This window comes from Oryctolagus cuniculus, chromosome 12 (genome assembly GCF_051225735.1).
Source record: "Oryctolagus cuniculus isolate XC-2025 breed Fujian yellow rabbit chromosome 12, ASM5122573v1, whole genome shotgun sequence".
In the NCBI taxonomy this organism is placed as follows: Eukaryota; Metazoa; Chordata; class Mammalia; order Lagomorpha; family Leporidae; genus Oryctolagus; species Oryctolagus cuniculus.
Window position 1 is genome coordinate 7,616,745 of NC_142878.1, and position 21,964 is coordinate 7,638,708.

Below are 21,964 nucleotides of genomic sequence, written 5' to 3' on the forward strand. Positions count from 1 at the left end.
GCTGGGCACTGTAAAGACTAAACAGGGAATCCTGGGCTAAATAACCCAACGACAGTAACTCGGGAATAAAGGAACAGTTGTGGTCATCAACTTGGGAGCAAAGAGAGAGTGCTCCATGGTACTTGAACTTAGAATTCCAAGGGGAAACATAGCCGAGCTGCCTCAAACCTCTAAAAGAGCCTAGTAAGGCTGATTCCATAAATGGCATATAAAATTAGGGACCGGAAGCAACCGGGTTGTTGGAGCAAGACAGGAAGAAACAGGAATCAAATAGGCAAGAGCTGGTTCCTCCTTCCTCCTTCAGCCTAGTCAACTGTCTTTTCCATCCCCTTTGTCAGAGCCTAGAACAAGACTACTATGGACACCAGGCAAGGCAGAAATGCAATTTCAGAGTCTCCCCCTCAACACAAAAAGTACTGAGATGGGAGACAGCACAGACATGACTGGCAATGCATTGGTCTCCTTCTATTAAACCTCCACTAACAGAGAAACAATGATTTCAGTTAGCATTGACTCCCAAAGAACATTATCTGCCCTGACAATATTTAGCATTGATTCTTTCAAAACTGAGAGGAAATGCTAATACAGACAATCTTAGGATGGAGTGATTACTCTTATACAGTTAGTTCTAAGTTACTATGTCTTTGTTTACAAAGAGAAGCATTTGATTCACTTCTGCTCCTGAAGGTATTAGTATATAGATCACTAAAGTAAACACAAAAAGATCAAGTGAATCTATTCTCTCCTGCTTGTCCCATACCCACCTGTGACCAGAAGCAGCACACTTCTGACCTGAAACCTGAGAACACTGAGTATGGACGCAGCATACTTCAGAGAGTCAGAGTCATGGATATAGTCATTGATTCTTTTTGATCCTGTTTCCTACATGTGGTCTTGAAAACTTTTTGTTAATTAAGTATTTTAATTATTATTTATTTTAGAGGAAGACAGACAGAGAAAGAAAAACAGAAAGACAGAGAGAGCTCCCAATCTCTGGTTCACTTCCCAATGCCAACAACAGTTGGGAGAGGGCTCAATCCAGGAGCCAGGAGCTAAGCCCAGGTCTCCCATTTGGGTAGTAGGAATCCAACCATTTGAGCCACCACTGCTGCCTCCCAGGCTCTGCACTAACAGGAAACAGAAATCAGGAGCCAAGCTTGGAACCATATTCAGGAGATTCACCCACTCACGAGTACTCTCTACCAAATAAAAATGTCTGTGATCATCTAGTCCTATTAGACTGTTACAAATAAAGATGGATACTCCAAAAGGCTTGTGAAAATGGAAAAAAGTAAGTTATTTTAGTACCCTAAACTTTTTAAATCCAGGCACAGTGTTTTCATAATACGAATTTTTTGTAAACTGTTTGAAGACCCCTTGTATGTACCATTTTTTACATTTTGCTGCAAAATAAGCTTATCTTTGAATTCCAGTTTCCATGAACCTTTTGAAGTGTGCTTGCACTTGGAAATAGTGAAGAAATGTATTGCTAAAGCATGTGATCTTTATTGGGATTTCATCTCAGATTAATTAAAAGATTTATTTTGTTTTGTCAGCAATTGAGAAAAAATTTGAGTCTGAAGTCAATAAAGGATTTCATTTTCCAACTCTACTGCTTACTTATCAGCTTTCATAGAGGAAATTCACAAAGTAATACTGAATTCATCACTGCACATCAGGCTTTTGTGCCTGAGATGCTGACTCCCCTCTTTTAAGTGTCTATAAAGACCACGTTCACAGCCACCACAATAAAAGGGAGATTCAAATAACTCCAAGAGGAAATAAGTAGACTGTGTTTTTTTACCCTGTGGAATGATTTTCCACTCCTACTTATCATAATGTTATGAAAGACACCAGAGACATTAGTAGAAAAAGAGAAAAAATTCATCTGAGCCTCAGTAGCATTGCCGAGATGTTCATATGATTCTCAGGAATTAACCACCCACCCCCCAAAAAAGTCTACTACCTGTCACTGATTCTCCATACTCTATCACATCATAAAAGCTTTTTTTTTAAAGACTTATTTATTTATTCAAAAGTCAGAGTTACACAGAGAGATACGGAGAAGGAGAGAGAGAGAGAGAGAGGGGGGGAGAGAGAGAGAGAGAGGTCTTCCATCTGCTGGTTCACTCCACAGTTGGCCAAAGTCTGGAGCTGCACAAATCAGAAGCCAGGAGCCAGGAGCTTCCCCTAGGTCTCCCATGCAGGTACAGGGGCCCAAGGACTTGGGCCATCTTCCACTGCTTTCCTAGGCCATAGCAGAGAGCTGGATTGGAAGTGGGGTAGCCAGGATTCAAATTGGCGCCCATAAGGGATGCCAGAAATGCAGGCAGTGGTTTTACCAAACTACACTATAGCACCGGCCCCCATAAAAACTCTTAACATGGGCAGGGAGGCTTTACCATCTCACACACACACACACACACACACACACACACGTACACACAGAGGAAGCAAATTATCTTGCACTGACAGGGATGGGGAATGCGATTCCTGGCCCTCCTCGTCTACTTTCTCCACAAAACTTTCTCTACAAAGACCCTAAATGAGCAGTTGAGCTGGAGCTAGCCTTTGCCAACAGAATGGGGTTTGACAACGGGGTCCAGTTGTTTTTCTTATGTAAAATTGTGGGTCTTTCTTCACTCTTGGAGTCTGTAGAATTCATTACACATAAGAAGAAATTTAGTTTCTCCCTCCTTTGTGAAGATAACTTCGTTAAAACACTCTGGGCCATCAGATAATGCCAAGTAGGCAAACGCTGACTCTGTTTTGAGATGCAACAGGGAGGCATGCTGCTTAGTGAAAATTCCACCAAATTACAAAGCAAGAGATGGGAGGAGGAAGGAAATGTAAGACCTGTGGCAGGTGAGGGGATTTTCTTGACCATCTCTTCTATTATTCTACTTCCCTTTTCCCATGTCCTTCTGGTTCTCATTCGTGAATAGAGGCATTCTAGAAACAAAGAAAGAGAAAGTTTAGTGACATGGGTTGGGGAGAGCCCCTACACTATTTTACCCAAAAGCCATTTTTAGTTCCTTTCTCGCAAGGTCAAACAGGTAAATACTGCTGGAGTCTGTGTGACTCTTTTTGTAGTTATCTGCAGCAGATAATGTGTTGACCCTGTTACTGCAAGGGCTTCTACCACTGGTGTCATCAGAAACCATTACATTATTTTGTTGCCTCTAAGAGGTACTCAATGCTATAGATCTGCCTTTTAAGTTCATTGTGGTTTCAGGCACAGAAGCCAGTGGACACTTCGACAATGGAGTGAGGATTGGGGTATACAGTGCAATTCTAATGATCATGTGGGATCACCCACAATCAAGGAGGGAGCCCTCATTCTAAGAAATGGGTTACCCAACTCCAGAGTTCATTTACTTTTGTATGTAAATATATGATCCAGGCCTCCAACGGTCCTCTCTCCTTGACTCCCATGAATTCTCTCTGTGGATCTAAGAAATTGCTTTGTGATTCTTAGTTGGACCAACAGTAATGAACTCTGAATCACAAATGTTCATGGCCTTTGACATGTTTGTAAATCTATAATTTAAAAGCATATGTTTTATTAGTTGTCTATGATACACGTGCAAATGATATTTGTGTGGAAAACATCCAAATGGTTGAGACAAGCAACCTTGATATTAACAGTCTCTAGTCAACCTACAACTCCATCCCAACTTGATGAGGTACATTTTAGACAGGAATGCCTTATCTGATGATGATGATGATAAAAATTATTAGTATTATTTTAAAACAGCTAATTTTATTAAGAATTGAGGCGTGGCAGTTGGACACAGAGCTGTGGCATAGTAGGCTAAGCCTCATGTCCTGGCTGCTCCTCTTCCAATCCAGCTCTCTGCTATGGCCTGGGAAAAGAGTAGAGGATCACCCAAGGCCTGGGCCCCCTGCACCCACAGAGGAGACCCAGAAGAAGCTTCTGGCTCTTGGCTTCAGATTGGCCCAGCTCCAGCATTTGTGGCTCTTTGGGGAGTGAGCCAGCAGATGGAAGACCTTCCTCTGTCTCATCCTTTCTCTCTCTGTAATTCTACTTCTCATTTAAATAAATGAAATCTTTTTAAAAAGAAATTGGTAGGCTCTAATCCTAGGGACTTTATAGATGATAACACTTCACAATCACTGTCTTACATCAATACTATGTATGCATCTCCACTTTATATAGGAGGAAACATGAGCCCACAAGGTGAAGTAACTCACCCAACATCACACAGCTAAGAGCTGCGGAGAAAGGATTGAACTTTGGACACCCCAATTCCAGTTCAGAGCTCTTAATAAGCTGCCATATAACTCCCTGAGGACTCCTCCATTTCAAAACATCTGAGAAATTTGGTAATGTGACTCAAAACTATATCACCTAAGCTCATGAGGTCATACCTCCCTACTAGAAAATGAATCTGAGAGCTGAGTTCTAGCAGTGACTGTTCATCAATGTTTGGAAATATTCTTCTCACAATAAAGTCATTCTATCATGATTGGGTCAGGAATTCCATCTCAAGAAGAAAATATAATGTAATCAATGAAATGAATAGAGAAAAACAACTTACTGGGAATCAGGACTCCAATCTTATAAAGAAATAAAGAACCACCAAACTAAGTCACGTTTTGTTATTTTTAACTAGAGGCTGCAAACTGAAGCACATTTGAATGTTGAAAGCATAAAATGATGGACAAAATCAAGTCAACATTCAGGATTTGCTCTCAGTTTTAGAACTTCTTTGATGCTCCAGAGGAAAGCGGTGATGAAATTCTAGGGGGCTGAAGTCACAGGGTCCCAGACTCCTGCCTGGTTTTTCACTGACATGATTAACCTTAGCCAGCTACTGCAACTATGTAGGATGATACAGATCTTTATACTTAACTCATACTTCTGTTTGTTGATTAAATGGGTAATGACACAAAGTGATTAACATGAGAACTGCCACACAGCAAGAATTCAGGGACCCTCACCAAAATTCTGTGTTTTGTGATTCTTGCTCCTGTTCTCACCCAAGGATGACTTGGTGAATCTGTTGGCTCTACCCTCAGTGTACATTCAGACTCCCATGCCATGGACCCCCATGCCATGCTCCTCAGGTACAAGTCACAGATGTATCTTGCTGGAATCATTGTAATAGCCTTCCAACTGGTCTCCTGCTTCTTTCCTTGTGCCCTTCTGACAATTCTCAGAATTGCTGAATACAGGTGGAATATCCCTAATCCCAGAAAAGGAAAATACAAAATATTCCAAAATATGAATTTTTTTCAGTGTTGACCTGATACCACAAATGGAAAATTCCACTCAATAAATATACAGAATATCAACTTAGTATATACTAAGTAAAGATTTCAACAGTTTGCACCCACACAAACACACAAAGTATAAAGTACTGTTTGAATACTAGTTTTACCATTAATTATCATATTACTTCACATTAAGGAGACAGAGATTCTATATGGGGAGTAAGTGCACAGTGACTCCCATTGTTGATTTAACAACTGATACTCCTATTTATGATGTCAGCAATCATCTGAGGCCTTTGTGATGAGCTGCCAAGGCTATGAAAGCCTCTTGAGTTCATGAACTCCGACCTTATTTAGACAAGGCCATAATCAAAGTGAAAGTTGTCTCCTCCCTTCAGAGAAAGATACCTCCTTCTTTTATGGCCCATTCTTCCTGCTGGGATCTCACTCACAGAGATATTTCATTTAGGTCATTTTTTTTTTTTTTTTTGCCACAGTGTCTTGGATTTCCATGCCTGCAAAACTTTCACGGGCTTTTTAGCCATATCCAAATGCCTTAAGGGATGATTCTGAGGCCAGAGTGCTGTTTAGGGTATTTGCCATTATATCAGTCTGCTGTGTATCCCACTTCCCATGTTGGATTGACTCTCCTTTTTAATTCTATCAATTATTACTCCTGCTTATTCTTCCCTCCTAAGCAAAAATTCCAGAACACAAAAGTCATCATTATAGTTTAAAAATTGGTAGAATGGGCTGGTGCCACGGCTCACTAGGCTAATCCTCTGCCTGCGGCGCCAGCACACCGGGTTCTAGTCCCAGTCGGGGCGCCAGATTCTGTCCCCTCTTCCAGGCCAGCTCTCTGCTGTGGCCCAGGAGTGCAATGGAGGATGGCCCAAGTCCTTGGGCCCTGCACCCGCATGGGAGACCAGGAGAGGCACCTGGCTCCTGGCTTCGGATCAGCGCAGTGCCCCGGCCACAGCGCGCCAGCCACAGCGGCCATTGGAGGGTGAACCAACAGCAAAAGAAGACCTTTCTCTCTGTCTCTCTCTCTCACTGTCCACTCTGCCTGCTAAAAAAATAAAAAAAAAAAATTGGTAGAATGAATTCTGTGTAGTTCAGCAACAAATTAAATAATTGTCTCACCTGGCAAAATTCCTTTACTTTTGGTTTAACGCTTGTTATCACATAGGACAGGTAAGCACAGGTGAATAACAAAGGAGATAGAGGAAGAGCAGTGTTCGTTTAGAACAGGGCCACCAGAGGAGCATGGGGTTTGCTCCTATCACAGGAGAGACCAGAGGTTCCGCCATGGGAAAGGCTTTTCCATGTGCAACTCAGAGCTGAAATCAGGAACCACTTCACTGAGAATTAATCTAATAGAGCCATGTTTTCCTAACCCAATTTACTATATGAATTTCCATTGCTCAAAAAACTCGAACCCCCAAGTCAGGACTGTGTCTTTGGTCATAGGGATGTAACACGAAGAGCCTGTCTCTCAGGATGTGCCCCCACCACCAACACATACACACCCAGCCCCGTCCAGATGCACCACACCATGTCTTTAGCTCGTGGGGGTGTTGTCAGGCATAGTGATGAGCCATCTGAATAATGACACCCATTCTAGGGTGTAAATGAGACAGCCGCCTATCCCCATCACACAATGTGCAAGTTGAGTCCACACAACCCTTTAAAGCTGCAGCCTCTGTCTTGAAATAAATCTCCAGGTTGGGGATGAGAGAGCTTCCCCTTCACCAGCCAGACGGCATGTGACCTCTCTCCTGTGTCAACCAGGCTCATTGGCCATAACAAAGTCCACATCTCTACCCCAAATTCCACTTCCCTCCAGGCTGGTGGAGATGGGGGCCCAATCCCTCCCACAGCCAGCAGAGCACCTTTCAGGAGAAAGGAGGATGGCCTGTGCTTCCCCATCTGGCCAGGTGCTATTGACCTTCTCAGAGTGGGGCCTTCATTACCAGGGTACCCTGAGCTCTTGGTCCCACCAGTGCCTTGAGACTGCACAGTACCCCTCCTCTCTCTCCATGCAACCAGCAACTTACAACTGCAGGATGCCAGGCTCGCCGGGAGCAGGGTGCCATTTCCCAAGAATTGCAGTACTATTTTAGCAATCTCCTACTGAGGAATGCCGGCAGGCAGGGGAAGTGGGAGTGCCCAGGAAGAGGAAGGCTGTAATTTGTCCTGTGTGTGCTTTATTTTTTAACCTGGGATGCCATTGGAAAATCTGAAAGGGACTCTTCTCCTCAGACGCCCCCTCCCCCAGCTGTCTTGATTAGTGGCTCTGCGTATGCTGGTCAGATCTGGGGATTAATGACTGCTAATTTGCCTGAGGTTGGTGCAGCCCAGGCAGCAGACTTTGCACGACCAGCTTTCACTGCCATATGGGTGGAAGCAGCTGTTTCAATTACTTTCAGTGCCCAGATGTGTCAGACAAGCCACCAGTCCTCTGCGGGGTACATCAGCCGCATGGCAGCTAATTGCTCCGATTGCGTGTGGAAGCCTGGTGCTGGGTACTGTGAAAGGGGTTTTGGGGACAGCAGAGTGCCAGCTGTCATCAGAACTCACAATGCCAGCAAGCACAGAGGCCAAGACTAGGCTTGAGTTTCTTCCTACTTTTCCTGAACTACCTGGGCTGGTTGCATAGTTGTCAGGTGCACACATATACACACAGAGGTAAGTAACACGCATGTCCTGGGTTGTGTTATGTTTACATCCTCAGAGACCATACCTGCCAAGAGTTATGGATACCAAAGAAATCAAAATTATATGATTTAAATTAACATGCAATTCAGGCTTGGTGTTTGTCTTAAGTTCCAAGGCACATTTTAAAGGTTAACATCCCCCCTCATAGCCCCTAGACAATGATCCAAAAACCAAGGCATGGTTTTTCTCTTGTGTATCCAACTGAGGCAAGAAATGATGGAAAAAAAAAGGTTAACCATTGCCCACTCCCCTCTGTACCATCCTGGAGACTTGAGAAAGGAAATCAGAAACAAATCTCAAACAAAGCTGTGTCTTCTCATTGTCTAGGGCAGGAGCAGCTATGGGAAAACCTGGGGAAAAGAGGAAGCTGTTATCATCATAATAATATATCTATTTAGAAAGAGAACAAACATTTGTTTTGTGCTAATTCTATGGTAATCAGGGTGATTGTACTGTACATTGCAACTGGTTGTTGCCATGGTTATTCCAAGCAGCATGTGGTTATTAATGGTCGAAAATAATCCACAGGACTCTGTTTGAGACCTTTCATCAGAAACATGAGGACTGATTTCACCCTTGCATCTTAACATTTTTGGAGCCCCAGATAAATGTGCTGTCTCTCAGCTCTGTATTCTGTGGCATCAGATCTGAGCAATGAAACTGTTTGCTCCCTTCTTTTCTCTGCTTCTCTTTGAAAATCTCTTTTGACTGTAGGTCTAAGGGATAAGCCACAGAGCTCAGGGCTTTTCAAATTAATCTATTGGTGAACATATACTAATGTAAATTAACCAAAAACCTGTATGGGAAGGACAGATGTGCATAAGGTGTGTTTCGGAATTGTTCCTGAGTGGTTGAACCACGTGCCAAAGGTGTGAAGTGTCCATCTCAGGTTGTTTGTAAGCACTGCCTACCCTTGACCAATGCTACATCTCTTGGCTGGGTCTTCCTAGATTCAGGAATACAGGTACTGTTTCCTCTTTAGGTTGACACTCAACACGTGCCACAACATACTACTTTTCCTACAATCAGTAATGGTAGTACCAGGGGTGATGGTATCTGTGGTAGAGCCTGTGTTTAGTCCCACAGTTTCAGTATTTGTCACCCCAAACTCAGGAATTTGGCTCTCAAAGCCTTAGATGTTAATAGTACTAATGTTGGAAACTTAATTCAATTAAAATATTTAGAGGAGGGGCTTTTGAAAGAGATTAGATTGGATTGGATTAAATCCTTACAGCGGAGCACTGGTAGCTTTTGCATAGGCATTGACAGATGGACTCCCTGTCTTCCTGGGGATGCTCTGACAGCAAGGAGGCCACCACCAGGTGATTCTGGACCCGGTACCTCCAGAATCCTGAGTCAAAATAAATATTTCTTTATAATGTTAGCATCCTCAAGTATTTTCTTACTATAATGAAAATATGACTAATACAAATAGATAACCATCAAGAACTATGTATCTTAAAAACATCACCTCTTCTGCACTACCAGTGAGGGGTCCATATGGGGTTGTTCTTGATTGCAAGTGTAACTTACAGGGAAGTTGTCACAATGTCAGGAGCCCGTGATGTCGTACAAATGAAGGGGGAGGATGTCCTCAAATCTCTTGCAGCAGGAACCACCTAGGTGGCACCAACCTTCACTTTCAAATGGAACAGTACATCTACAAAAAGAAACATGATGGCATCTACACCATGAATCTGAAGAGGACTTGGGAGAAACTTCGGTTGGCTGCTCATGCCATTGCTGCCATTGTAAATCCTGCTGACGGGGCCAGCACTGTGGTGTAGTAGGTGAAGTCTCCACCTGCAGTGCATGCATCCCATATGGTTGCCAATTCTTGTCCCAGCTGCTCCTCTTCTGATCCAGCTCTGTGCTTATGGCCAGGGAGGGCAATAGAAGATGGCCCAACTGCTTGGGCCCTTGCAGCTGTCTGGGAGGCCTGGAGGAAGCTCCTGGCTCCTGGCTCCTGGTTTCTGATCGGACCAGCTCTGGCCACTGTGGCCATTTGAGGAGTAAACCAGCTTATGGAAGACCTCTCTCTCTGTCTCTTCCTCTCTCTGTCTATAACTCTACCTCTCAAATAAATAAAGAAAAACTTGCTGATATCAGTGTGGTATCCTCCAGGAACACTGGCCAGAGGGCTGTGCTGAAGTTTGCTGCTGCCATTGGAGATGCTCCTATTTCTAACCGCTTCACACCTTGAACCCTCACTAACTGGGTCCAGCCTGTTTTCTAGGAGCCATGTCTTCTGGTGATTAGTGACCACCAGCCTCTCACAGAGGCATCTAATGTGAACCTGCCTACCATTTCTCTGTGTAACACAGACTGTCCTCTGCACTATGTGGACATTGTTATCCCATGCAACAACAAGGGAGACCACTCAATGGGTCACATGTGGTGGTACACTCGTGGCACCATCTCTTGTGAACATCCATGGAAGGTCATGCCTGTTCTCTACTTGGACAGATATGCTGAAGTGACCAAAAATGAAGAGTAGGCTGCTGCTGAAACATCTGTGATCAAGGGGAATTTAAAATTGAGGGTTGCAGACTGATTTGAAGGCTTGCAGGTGCCCTCTGTGCCTACTCAGCAGTTTCCTATGAAGATGGGAGCACCCAGTCTCCACTGAAGACTGGGCTGCAGCTCCCAGTGCTCAGGCCACCAAACGTGTAGGAACAACTACTGAGTGGTCTTAAAGGGCTCTTCACAGTCACTGAAGCAAAAAATGGATATGAGGTTGATGGAACACAAACACCCATTTCTAAAAAAAGAGAAGCATCAAGGGGGCAGATATCTGACAGGGTCAGTTAGGTGCTTTTTGGGAAGCCCACACCCCATATCACAGGGTTTTGGTTTGAGTTCTAGCTCTACTTTTGATTCCAGCTTCCTGCTAATGCACACCCTAAGAGGCAGGGGTGATACTTCAAACATTTGGTTCCCTGCTACCCATATAGGAGACCTAGATTGGGTTCTGGGCTCCTGGCTTTGGCCAGGTCCAGTAGTAGCGCTTATAGGCATCCACAGTTTGAAACATCAGATGGAGGATTTCCCTGTCTCTCTCTCTCTGTCTCTTTATTTCTATCTCTAAGCTTTTCAAATTAAACAAAATTAAATAATTTTAAAAAGTAGTATCATCAGACCTCTTTGAGACTTACTGCAAGTAAGCATTGACTAAAATATCTGTGTTCCTGAGCCAGACAAATTGCATCAGCTCTTTCTAAAATCAGGAAGATGGCATATGTTTTACCTATTGATTGTGGCAAAACAAAAGACCCCAAAACTTAACGGTGCCAAACCACGAGAACTTCCTATTTGCCTGCCCCGTGGTTGACCTGGACAGCTCTGCTCCCCTTCCAGGATCCTTAGGGGACTGCCTTCAACTAGTGTTGAGCTGGACTGGGCTGGAAGTTCTATAAGCAGGCCTCTGCACCTAGGCCTTGGTGCCCACTGTTAGCAGGCAGCTGGCTTCCCTGCCCTGGGACTCTCCTTCATGTGGAATCTTCTCCTCTAGGGACCTCTGCCCATGGCCTCTGTCAAGCAGAGGAACTTAGTCACCCCTGTCAGCATCTGAATTCCAAGAAAGCGAAGTCAGAATCTCAAACCTATGTGACAAGCTTGAAGCTGCCGCAGTCCAGGTGACCAGCACGTGGAGGGCCAGCACCCATGTCAGGGGGGAAGATCCCAAGATCTTTGCAGAAGACTTAGAAGACATTGCCTGCATGAAATGCAGAGGTCAGAGGAGATTTGGGGTAGCTGTTAAGAAGCCCTGAATTGTCTGGGTTTGGCGATGTGATGACATGGGAGCCACTCTGTTTGAAATAAGAAAATACATTTGATTGCTTTTATATTAATTTCATACATTTTTTAAAATACCAAAACAAACAAAAAACCCTTTTAATTCAATATTATTATCCTCTTCTTTGTTAGAACACATAGAATATTGGAAAACTAAAATGCAAAGGTCATCTTTTCAAATCTCTCTTTTGCTAAAAACTGCTGAAGTGGTATTGATTACAATATTTCCCACGTCTTTTGTCTGCCTTTGAGTAGTAAGAGTTGAAAAGCGTAATTTACTCTGTAGGAAAGACCCTAGATTGCCGTGCGTAGGTGACAAGAAGAAACTTTGGTCTAAATGTCTGTGCAGGTCTCAGGGAAGCTGAGTTTATGCAAGATACTTCGGGACCGGCTTGTTCTCCAACACCAAGACTCTCCCAGGGAGATGAGCCTCTCATGTGTATGTGGAGCACCTATGACTTGACCTAGTCACCACCTCCCCACCACAGTTCCATCATACTAACAGGCTGTTGTCATTTAGGTGAGTTATTCTCTGAGAAGCAGTGCCCTGTGCCAGAGCAGCACTGCCAAACTGGCAGTGTCACCAAGCTTTAGACTAACTCAACTTGGAAACGTTTGCACAGACAGAATAAAAAGTTAGTCTTGGGCACAGTGGTGATGTTTAACCAATGTTAGAATCTCTTGGAATTTTTTTGTTTGTCTGTTTGTTTTTATAAATTCCTGGGGCCCCACATCTGGTCAATTAAATTGGAATCTCAGGTGAGTGGGCACCCCCTATTGATAATGTTTTAAAGCTCTTTGAGTGACTTTTTAATTACATTTTTATTATTTTATTCGATAGGCAGAGAGATACAAAGAAAGACACACAAAAGGGGGGAGGGGCTCCCAAACACTGGTTCACACTACGGCTGAGTTATACTAAGGCTAGGAGTCCGGAGCTGGGAGCTGAGAACTTAATCCAGGTCCCCCACACGGTTGGCAGGAACCCAGTTACTTGAGACATCACCTTTGCCTCCCAGAGTCTGCATGAGCAGGAGCCAGAGCCAGGTATAAACCCAGCACTCCAATGAGGGATGCAGGCATCTTAATTGTTTCTTAGCCACCAGGCCAAGTACCTGCCCCTGGAGTGATTCTAATACTTCTAAATGAAGTTAAAGCAAAGGATATTCAACTTATCCATCATTTTAACTTTTAATAAAATAGTACAATTTAGTTATACAATAATACAAGTTAGTTCCAGGATCAATTTATAGCACTCCACTTTATTATTACCAATAATCAACTAAATTCATGGATTGTTGACTCTGAGCTAAGCTACTATGCTGAGTTCTTTACACTTATTTCCAGTACTTAGTCAACTAACCCATGAGTTAAACACCAGGTATTCCCATTTTCCAGATGGGGAAAATGTATCCTTGAAATGTTAGATGAAATATCCAATGTTACTCACCAAATAAGATAGGGTACCAGATGGAGACTCAGTGAGTATACTCCACAGTGCACCACTTATTTTTAAATTCTTATTTTGAAGAATTTACAAATGCAGTTGTAAGAAACAGCTCAGAGATATTACATGTATCCTTCATCCAGCTTCCCTCATTGGTAACATCTTATATAATTTCAGTAAAGTGTCACAACTAGAGAACTAATAAAAGAAAGCAATACCAAGGAAAAGAACCAGCCATATTTAGGCTTCATCAGTGTCTGTATTTGTGTATGTGTATTATTTTGAAGCAATGTAATTATAAGTGTAGATACATGTGACCACAGTTAAGGTACAGAGTGATTCTATCACATGGGTCTTTATGCAGATTTAAACAACTGTATTTGAAAGTCAGAGTAACAAAGAGAAATGGAGAGAGAGAAAGGGATCTTCCATCTGCTGATTCATTCCCTAAATGATCACAGGTCTCCAACATGGGTAGCAGGGGCCCAAGTTTTTGGGTCATTCTCCACTGTCTTTCCAGGTGCATCAGCAGAGAGCTGTATCAGAAGTGGAGCAGCCAGGAATCAAACTCATGCTAAATCACAAGAACTTAATGTTCTTAATATGGGATGCCAGTTGGTGGGTTAACCTGTTACATCACAGCTTTTGATAACTAGTCACTTCATTCGCTTCCCTCTTCCCTAACTCCTGACAGCCACAGACACTAATATCACTTCCTTCTCTCTCTTTTATAATTTTCAAATATGTTATGCGACAGAATTGTGTGGTTCCTAATACTTTGGCACTGTTTTCATCCAACAAACTTACTTTGCATTAGACTCAAGTTGCATATTATCAGTGGTGCTGAAGTTTATGTTTGTACCCTCCAAAACCCATGTCAAAATTCAATTTCCATCCCAACAGCAGTACAAAGTGGGATCTTCAAGAGGCATTTAGGTTGTGAGGATTCTGCCTTCATGGATTACTGGCATTATCAGGGAAACAGGTTGGCCCTCTTTCTCTCCCTCCCTCCCTCCTTCTCTCCCTCTCTACGTCTCTCCTCTTTGCCCTTCTATCATGGATGATTTCCACTGGGTGCTGATGCTCCAGGAGACCCTCATCAGATGTTGGCCTCTTGATCTTGGACTGACCAGTTCCAGAACCGTGAGAAATAAATGCATGCTCATTATAAATTACTCGGGCTATAATCCTCCATTAGAGCACACAGAATGGACTAGGACAAGTGTTTGTTCCTTTTCACTCCTCTGGAATAGTCCACAGCATGGAGATGCCACAGTGTGTCTTACCACTCACTGACAAAGGACATCTGCTTGGCCTGGGCTATTACAAATAACACCACTCTGACAATTTATGTACACATTTCTGTGTGACGTTAGTTTGTGCTTCCCTGGGATAAGTTCCCAAACTACAGTTGCAGAAACCCACAGTGAGCACATATTTAGTCTTGTAACAAATGACCAAGTACTTTTCCAGAATATGATAACCATTTTAAGTTCCCACCAGCAACATAACAGTAAGTCAGTTTCTCTGCATTTTCACCAGGACCTGATATAGTCATTATTTTAAAATTTAGTAATTCTGAGGGGTGTGTAGAGTCATCTCATGGATTGAATTGCATTTCCCTAAAGCTAATGATGGTAAACATATTTCCACAGGCGTAGTTGTCATCTATATATCCTCTTCAATGTATTGTCTATTCACATCTTGTCTGTGCTTTCTAACTGAAACGTTTGATTTCTTTATACTTCAGTTTTGAGACTATTCTCAGCGTAAGTCTTTTGTTGGATGTGTGATTTGGAAGAATTTTATCCCAATCTGTAGCTTGTCTTTTCAGCTTTTCCATGGGTTTTCACAGAACAGAAATTTAAAACTTTGATGAGTTTAATTTATCAACAGTTCCTTTTATGAATATTCTTTTGGTGTCAACTCAAGACACAAACTTTTAATGTTTGACTTTGTTTAGACAACTAAAGAAATCCGGGCTTAAGATTCAGTTTTAGAGTTGGGTAAGAAGGGTTGAAAATGAGTTGGGTTGAAGAGTGAAAATGAGGTCAAGTTAAATAAATAATAGAGAGAAAGTGCATCATTTGGTACCTGGCACATTAAATGCTGGGTAAATGGTAGCTGTTACTATAATTATCCTGGGGTCGAGCATGTCAGGGAATGTTTCCCTCTGTTCACTTCATGTTAGCATTCTTTGTGTTTGTAGTATGCTTTTCAATCCATGAAGCTGTTTCATTAATTTAGTATAGCCTCTGAACAAGCCATAAGTAATTTTTCTTTTTGTGTAAATGAGCACACTGAGACACAGAGAGTAAAAGAGATTTGACAGTGCTCACTTAAATAATAGTGAACCCAGGGCCAGCATTGTGGCACAGTGGGTTAAGCCACTGCTTACAAAGTTAGCATCCCATATTAGAATGCTGGTTCAAGCCCTGTTGCTCACTGCTAATGTACCTGGGGAGGCAGTAGAAGGTGGCCCAAGTGCTTGGGCCCCTGCCACCCATGTTGGGAACCCAGGTGGAGTTCCAAGTTTTTGGCTTAAGTTTGGCCCAGCTCTGGCCATTTTGACCATTTGGGAAGTAAACCAGAGGAAAGAGATTCTCTCTCTCTCTCTCTCCCCCCTGCCTCTCTCTCCCTCTCTCTCTCTCTCTCTTTCTCTCCCCCATCACACACTGCCTGTAAAATAAATAAACACATCTAAAAGAGTAATAGATCATACTCATGCCACAAACCCAGATCCTGGGACCCAAAACTGGCACAACTATCATTGCACACATTCCCTCTTCATCACCCTTTGGAATTGAATAGATCAATGTATTTAACAGAATCCATTTCTTAATGAGGAATAGTCTCAACTCCAAATGATAGATAATGGAATATGATCTGTCTCCCTAAATCTTCCTCCATTACCAGTGAATACCAATAAACTAATATCTCCCATGTTTAATATTTTTGAACCCTGAGAGAGATTTCCAGACTTCTTTCTACATTATATCTTAGTATCAGATTCTACTTACCTCACTTATTTATGTGACTACTCATGGACCAACCTACTGTGCTTGGAAGAGCACCATCCTGTGTATCTACAATAACTTTCCCATTCCTAGACCAGGGGGCCATGAAACACCCATAAAGGGAGGGATTGTGTACCTGAGGATGAAAACATAAATAAAATAGCTGTTCATTAGCTCATTAAATCAAGTCAAATATTTCTGTTATAGTCCACCCCTTGTCTTTCCAGGAGAAAGTCTGTGTATAATGATTTACAATATCCCAGGCTACTCCTGCATGAAATCAACAGGATATGCACTTTCCCTTTTTTGAGAATTGGATACTCTTTCTTAGATACAAGCCTCCATAAATGTGTTTCTCCAGTCCTTTCAGGAAGGAATGATCAGACAAGTGGATCCAGAGATGATTTCATAAACTTACAGCATTTCTATTTCCTATGGATCAGACCTCAGTCAGATGCACTTGTAACTCACAAGCATCTGAAATGCAAGATCCAAATTTTAAATTAACTAAACCTGAACAATTTGAACAATGTTGAATGAAAAAAGAGAAAAACCCTCAGTAAAACTCATTTAGAAAAAGAGAAAATTAGGGGCCAGCACTGTGATGCAGTGCGTTAAGCCACCAGCAGTGCCAGCATACCATATGGGTGCTTGTTTGAATCCCGGCTGCTCCACTTCTGATACAGCTCCTTGCTAATATGCCTGGGTAAGCAGTGGAAGATAATCCAAGTGCTCTGGCCCTTGCACTTACCTAGGAGATCTGGAAGAAGCTCCTGGATCCTGGCTCTGGCTTTGATATGGTCCAGCCCCAGAAGTTGCAGCTATTTGGGAAATGAACCAACAGGTGGAAGAATTCTCTCTTTCTGTCTCTTTCTCTCTCTGTAAATCTGCCATTCAAATAAAGAAATTTAAAAAGAAAAAGAAAAAAGAGAAAAGTAGAAACAGAAAAACATGCTTGCTATTTTTTTAAAAGATTTTATTTATTTATTTGAGAGGTAGAGTTAACAGACAGTGAGAGGGAGAGACAGAGAGAAAAGTCTTCTTTCTGTTGGCTTACTTCCCAAATGGCCTCAATGGCCAGAGCTGCGCCAGGAGCCAGGAGCTTCTTCCTGGTCACCCACGCAGGTGCAGGGGCCCAAGCACTTGGGCCATCTTCTGCTTTCCCAGGCCACAGCAGAGAACTGGATTAGAAGAGGAGCAGCCAGGACTAGAACCGGCACCCATATGGGATGCCGGCACCACAGACAGAGGATTAACTACTGCACCACGGCGCCAACCCCATGCTTACTCTTATACTGCATCTCATTTCCTTGCAATTGGGAATAAAAATAAAAGTGAAAAAGTGTTCAAGAATCAATTATTTGGTTCACTTGCTTGATACCAAGATAAATTCTCCCCTAGTCCACTTTGCTTTCTCATACTCTGCAGTATTTACAGTGTGATAGCTCCTACTTCCAAATCTTTCTTAGGCAAACCCTAAAAGGGAAATGAGGACAACCCCCCTCACAGGTGTGCACTGTTAACATTGCATTTACAATTCCTGTGATTGCATGTGTTAGGACAGACTGAAGGGATGGTTTCAGGGGGCTATCGTCAGACAAGCATTGGGGTGCAGAAAGCTTGAAAATTATAACGATGTAGACTATTGCATCTCAACCTATACCAACCAGGTATGGAGCTTAACAAGGCATTTTTTTTTTAAGATTTATTTATTTATTTGAAAGTCAGAGTTACATAGAGAGAAGGAGAGGTGTAGAGAGAGAGACAGAGAGAGAGAGTCTGGTTCACCCCCCAATTGGCTGCAATGGCCTGAGCTGTGGTGATCCGAAGCCAGGAGACACCAGAGCTGCGCTGGTCTGAAGCCAGGAGCCAGGAGCTTCTTCCAAGTCTCCCACAAGGGTGCAGGGGCCATTTTCCACTGATTTCCCAGGGCATGGCTGAGACCTGGATTGGAAGTGGAGCAGCTGGGTCTTGAACCGGCGTCCATATGGGATGCCAGCACTGCAGGCGGCGACTTCACCCACTACACACAGCCCTGGCCCCAAGAAGGCATTTTTTAACATAACCAGTGTTTAACTCTCATATGTAGTAAAATTTAGGTACTAGTACTATAGGGATTAGTCATTCAAACTTCTTCAGATTAAGCCTTAGTCATCTGTGTATCAATTTGAATATGTTGCTCTATCTAAGACTATCAATAATCAATATAACAGTATGGTATATAAAAATTTATTTTAAAATAATTCTATATAAATATATAAGCATATATTTAACATATTTGGCATAGGGGCAGACACTTATTGCAGTGATTTAGACACTACTTGACCTTCTAGAAGCCCATATTAGAGTCCCTGCCTTGAGTCCTTGCTCCACTTTGAGCTCCAGCTTCTAGCTAATGTGCACCCTGGGAGGCAGCAGGTGACAACTCAGGAACCTGAATCCCTGCTGCCCATGCATGAGATCCAGCTTGGGTTTCAGGGTCTTGATTTCATCCTATCTCTATTCCAGCTGTTGGGGACATTTAAGGCATGAGCCAATGGATGGAAGATCTCTCTGTTGCTCTTTCTCTCTGTCTCTCTGCCTTTCCGATAAATGAAAAACATGTATTTAGTATATATTATGTATATTATTTATATTTTTGTATTTATAAGTGCTCTGAAATAGACAGATATATAATGGCCATGTCCTTTAAGTCTGGCCTTTGCATTTCAGGTTCAACGTGTTTGTCCTGAACTTAGAGACTCTGACTTGGAGCACAATAGGGAAGCCATTCTTCAGGTTGATGAGCGCTTAGGAGTTTTTTTGCCAGGCAGGGGCTTAATAGGAATAGGCACTTGCATGGAACAAGATTATCTGTGAAACTCAAGAGTCCTCTGGGCTATCCCTATTCAAAATGAAAGAGTCCAGGTTACCAAAACAGTACTCTAATTTTATGTCAGAAATTTGCCAATCCATCGCACTTGATACACATTTTATGTTGTGATAACAAAAAAATGTCTATTACTTGCAAATAAGGCAAACAAAAAGATTAAGTCATCTTTATTATAAAATTCTGGCATTCTCTAAGAAGCTTATCTAAGTAAACCTAGTGATTCACTGTCGCTTAGGGCCCAGATATTCTACAACCTTTTAAAAACTGGTATTAGTGTGTAGAAAACTGATAAATTTTAGATGATTTTTGTTCACTGCAATGCAGATGATATTTCCTACTAGTGACACAAATGATCTCTATGTTATGGTGATGAGAATACATTGTAATCAGTAAAAAATGACCCTAAAGGTCATAGTTTAATTGTTTGATGGCATATCAATCATTGTGTACCTTTTTAAATCTCTTTTTTGGTTTTTTTATTTTTTCAAGATTTTTTCTTATTTATTTGAGAGAGAGAGAAAGAGAGAGAGAGAGAGAGAGAGAATCTTCGATCCTCTGGTTTACTCCCCAAATGGCCACAATGACCAATGCTGGGCCAGGCAGAAGCCAGAAACCAGGAGCTTCTTCCCAGTCTCCCATGTGGGTACAGGGGCCCAAATACAAGGGCCATCTTCTGCTGCTTTCCCAGGTGCATTAACAGGGAGCTAGTTCAGAAGTAGAGCACCCAAGACTTGAACCCGCACCCATATTGGATGCCAGCATGACTTAAGGAGGCTTAACTAGCTAAGCCACAGTGTCAGCCCCAACCATTGTGTACTTAACAATATCACATCTAATGCTTGTTTTTTCTTGTTCTTTTTAAAGATTTATTTTATTTATTTAAAAGACAGAGTTACAGAGAGAGGTAGAGACAGAGAGAGAGGTCTTCCATCTGGTGGTTCACTCTCCAAATGGCTGCAATGGCCGGAGCTTCGCCTATCTGAAGCCAGGAACCAGGAGCTTCTTCCAGGTCTCCCACATGGGCACAGGGGCCCAAACACTTGGGCCATCTTCTACTGCTTTCCCAGGCCATAGCAGAGAGCTGGATTGGAAGAGGAGCTGCCAGGATAAGAACAAGCACCTATATTGGATGCTGGTGCTTCAGGCCAGGGCTTTAAACCCACTGTGCTGGCCCCTGCTTCTTCTTTTACTAGATCTATATGTATCATTTTATTATGCTTTGCTTTTTTTTTTTTTTGAAGGCAAAAGGACTTGGTACATGATCACAATGTGCTTGAGTGAAAATTATGTTTTATGTTTTTAAATCTTGAAAATTCTCCTTTTTGACTACCTGCACCCATCTTGCTCTTGCCTATTTTTTTAAAGATTATTTATTTATATGAAAGTCAGAGTTACATAGAGAGAGAAGGAGAAACGGAGAGAGAGAGAGAGAGGTCTTCTGTCCCCTGGTTCACTCCCCAATTGACCACAACAACTGGAGCTGTGCCAATCCGAAACCAGGAGTCAGGAGCTTTTTCTGGTCTCCCACATGGGTGCAGAGACCAAAGGACTTGGGCCATCTTCTACTGCTTTCCCAGGCCATAGCAGAGAGCTGGATCAGAAGTGGAGCAGCCAGATCTCGAACCAGTGCCCATATGGGATGCCAGCACTGCAGGCACTGGCTTTACCTGCTACACCACAGCGCCAGCCCCACCTGTTTGGTTTTAAATGGGCCAATTTCAAGAGATTTTTATTGCCGTACCTATCTGAAGGCTTGGAGTACCCAACACACTCAATACCTTCACATCTTTATACCAGAGTCACAAACTGTGGGAATCTAGTCTGAGCCCAAGGGAGTTCAGGCAAAAGTCAAATTAATTGCCTGATCATGGCATAATGAAGACAAAATTGACTTCCTAATATAAAGAATTAGGGTTCTTACTGCATCTCACTCCATCTAAACTTAGATTATTCCACATTTTAGGGCCTTTCACATAAAACACCACTTTTGACTTGACAGGACTATCATGTTTACTGGTGAATAAATCCAACTACACCTGTATTCTTAGTTCGCCTGTACCACTGTAACAGCAGGTAGATCAGGTAGTTCATAAATAACAGAAATTCATTTTCTCACAGTTTTGGAGACTGTAAAATGCACAATCAAGGTGCCAGCACATTCCGCTGTCTGGTGAGAGCTGCATGTGCCCCCAGGTTGCAGCTTTCTTGCTGACCCCTGCAAGAGGAAGAACATTGTGTTCTCACATGGCAGAAGGCAGAAGGGCAGCTCACAGAAGCCTCCTGTCTAAGGGCCTTCATCCCATTCAGGAGAGAGTAGCCCATATAGCCTGTTGAGGTCTGGCCTCTTTTTTTTTTTTTTTTTTAACAGGCAGAGTGGACAGTGAGAGAGAGAGAGGCAGAGAGAAAGGTCTTCCTTTGCCGTTGGTTCACCCTCCAATGGCCACCGCGGCCGGCGCGCTGCGCTGATCCGATGGCAGGAGCCAGGTACTTATCCTGGTCTCCCATGGGGTGCAGGGCCCAAGCACTTGGGCCATCCTCCACTGCACTCCCTGGCCACAGCAGAGAGCTGGCCTGGAAGAGGGGCAACCGGGACAGAATCCGACGCCCCGACCGGGACTAGAACCCCGTGTGCCAGCGCCGCTAAGTGGAGGATTAGCCTAGTGAGCCGCGGCGCCGACCAGAGGTCTGGCCTCTTGATTGTATCATTTGCCTGAGTATTTGAGGGACACATTCAAGCTGTAGTAGTCTCATTCAGGTGACTGACTTAGGGAAATCCCAGGTTGGGCAACCCAAGAGTGTGACACAGTGTTAACAGCAGATGGGAAGAGGCTCAAACAATACCACTATCCTCCTCTTCCCTCTTCTCACTCCTTCTCT

At 43.0% G+C, this 21,964-nt stretch overlaps 1 long non-coding RNA gene across 1 annotated transcript in view; it reads right to left on the reverse strand.

Annotated features, from left to right (window-relative positions):
* The window catches only part of LOC103352189 (uncharacterized), a 315,055-nt gene that overhangs the window by 22,565 nt on the left and 270,526 nt on the right, over window positions 1-21,964 (reverse strand). The window contains exon 2 of the long non-coding RNA XR_016218712.1: window positions 2,857-2,952. This is a non-coding gene — a long non-coding RNA (uncharacterized LOC103352189). The remainder of the gene's footprint in view (window positions 1-2,856; window positions 2,953-21,964) is intronic.